Genomic DNA, 2,889 nt, shown 5'->3' with positions numbered 1-2,889 from the left:
GTTCCCTGGAGTCTGTGACGTTCCCTGCTGTCTGTGTCGTTCCCTGCTGTCTGCGGTGTTCCCTGCTGTCTGTGACGTTCCCTGCTGTCCGTGATATTCCCTGCTGTCTGCGATGTTACCTGCTGTCTGCGGTGTTCCCTGCTGTCTGTGACGTTCCCTGCTGTCCGTGATATTCCCTGCTGTCTGCGATGTTCCCTGCTGTCTGCGATGTTCCCTGCTGTCTGCGATTTTCCCTGGAGTCTGTGTCGTTCCCTGCTGTCTGCGGTTTTCCCTGCTGTCTGCGATGTTCCCTGGAGTCTGTGACGTTCCCTGGAATCTGTGACGTTCCCTGCTGTCTGCGACGTTCCCTGCTGTCTGTGGCGTTCCCTGCTGTCCGCCTTGTTCCCTGCTGTCTGTGACATTCCCTGCTGTCTGCGTTTTTCCCTGCTGTCTGCGACGTTCCCTGCTGTCTGTGACATTCCCTGCTGTCTGTGATGTTCCCTCCTGTCTGTGATGTTCCCTGCTGTCTGCGACGTTCCCTGCTGTCTGCGACGTTCCCTGCTGTCTGTGACGTTCCCTGCTGCCCGCGACCTTCCCTGCTGTCTGCGATATGACTGCTGTGGTTTTTCCCTGTTGTCTGTGCTATCCCATGTCCCTTTCCTCCCTGTACCGGTGAGTGATTGTGGGTGGGGGCTGTTGATCTAGTGCCTGCTGCCCATTTTCTGTGTCTCTGTGTTCTCCTGCAGATATCACTGGGAAATGTCCAGTTGTGGGTGTTGCAGATGTCCCAAAGGTTGTATGTCAGAGGGTGGCGGTGGTTCGGAAGACCCGCTCTAACCTGACGGGGGTCAGAACTGTTTGCCCTCCCCTCTGACAGTGAGTCGGCTGTACACAGACTGAGTCCATCTGAAGACTAGAGTGTGGGGCTGGAAAAGCACAGCAGGTCAGGCAGCATCCGAGGAGCAGGGGAATCGACGTTTTGGGCAAAACCCTTCATCGTTTTCTGTTTTTGAGCAGGGACCAGTTGGGAGCAGAGAGTCACTGATTTGAGCTTTTACATTTGACATCGGGGAACAGAGGTTTCTGAGAAAGGAGGGGCTTTTTTAAATTTCCGTCCAGCTTTATAAGTGAGTGTTTTCCTAGCCTCCCATCTCCTCTCACCTTAAACACCAGACACGTCAGGCAAGCATCTCTTTTTTTTGACTTTGTGACCAGGGGACAAGCAGGGATGGCAGTGCAGGGAGAGCAGTGTTCCTCCTGCAGGATGTTTGAGGTCAGGGACGCCATTAGTGTCCCATCCAAGTCCATCTGCAGGAAGTGCACCCAACTCTGGCTCCTCTAAGACCGTTGGGGAGCTGGATGAACCTGGGATCATTCAGGAGGCAGCGGGCTGTGCTCGATAGGAGTTACAGGGGAGTAGGTACTGCCAGGCACAAAGAAAGCTGGGTGGCTGATCGAAGGGGGAGAGAACAGTCAGTGCAGGGATCCCCTGTGGTCGTTCCCTTGAAAAACAAGTATACCGTTTTGAATACTGTTGGGTCAGGGTCCGAGATGACTCGGATCGTATCTTTGGGGTCCTGAAGGGAGAGGGTGACCAGCCTGAAGTCGTGGTCCATGTAGGTACCAATGACACAGGTAGACAGAGGGATGGGGATGTAAGGCAGGATCTCAGGGAGCTAGGGTGGAAGCTGAGAGCTCGAACAAACAGAGTTGTTATCTCTGGTTTGTTACCCGCGCCACGTGATAGTGAGGTGAGGAACAGGGAGAGATGTCAGCTGAACACGTGGCTGTAGGGATGGTGCAGGAGGGAGGGTTTCAGGTTCTTGGATAATTGGGGCTCATTCTGGGGAAGGTGGGACCTGCACAAACAGGACGGTCTTCACTTGACCCAGAGGGGTACTTATATCCTGGGTGGGACATTTGCTGGTGCTATTCGGGTGGGTTTAAACTAGCTCAGCAGGGGGATGGGAACCAGAGGTGTAGCTGCAGTGCACAGGAGGATGAGAGTAGGGAGGACAGGGTGTCAGGGGAGTATCCGAAATAAGGTAGGTGAGCTTGCAGCACGGATAGGTACCTGGGACTTAGATGTTGTGGCCATTTCGGAGACATGGATAGAGCAGGGTGAGGAATGGATGTTACAGATTCCAGGGTTTAGATCTTTCATTAAGAACAGGCAAGGTGGTAAAAGAGGTAGGAGTGAGCGGAACAGGGTGGTCATTATGGGGGACTTTAACTTCCCCAACATTGACTGGAATGCTATAACTCTAGTACGTTGGATGGATCAGTTTTTATCCAGTGTGTATAGGAGGGTTTCCTGACACAGTATGTCGAAGGGCCGACGAGAAGGGGACTCCACACTGGATCTGGTGCTTGGTAATGAACCAGGCCAGGTGTTTGATTTAGTTGTAGGTGAGCACTTTGGAGAGAGTGACCATAATTCAGTTATGTTTAGTTTAGCGATGGAAAGGGATAGGTACATACCACAGGTCAGGAGTTATCAACGGGGCAAGGGTAATTTTAATGCAATTAGGCAAGAATTAGGATGGATAGAATGGGGTAACAAAATGCAGGAGATGCAGACAATGGAAATGTGGAGCTGGTTTAAGGAACAGGTATTGCGTGTCCTTGATAGGTATGTCCCTGTCAGGCAGGGAGGAAGTGACAAGGTAAGGGAACCATGGTTTACTAAAGGAATTGTATCTCTTGTTAAACTGAAGAAGGAGGCTTATGAGACGAGATGGTACAGATGAGGCGATGGAGAGTTACAGATCAGCTCGGAAGGATTTAAAGAGAGAGTTAAGAAGAGCAAAGAGAGGACCCGAGCAGTCTTTAACAGGTAGAATAAAGGAGCACCCTAAAGCTTTCTATAGGTATGTGAGGAATAAAAGGATGATTAGGGTAGGAATAGGG

This window comes from Chiloscyllium plagiosum, unplaced genomic scaffold (genome assembly GCF_004010195.1).
Source record: "Chiloscyllium plagiosum isolate BGI_BamShark_2017 unplaced genomic scaffold, ASM401019v2 scaf_3824, whole genome shotgun sequence".
Taxonomy (NCBI): Eukaryota; Metazoa; Chordata; class Chondrichthyes; order Orectolobiformes; family Hemiscylliidae; genus Chiloscyllium; species Chiloscyllium plagiosum.
The sequence above is the reverse complement of the archived record's forward strand: the minus strand, read 5'-3'. Positions refer to the sequence as shown.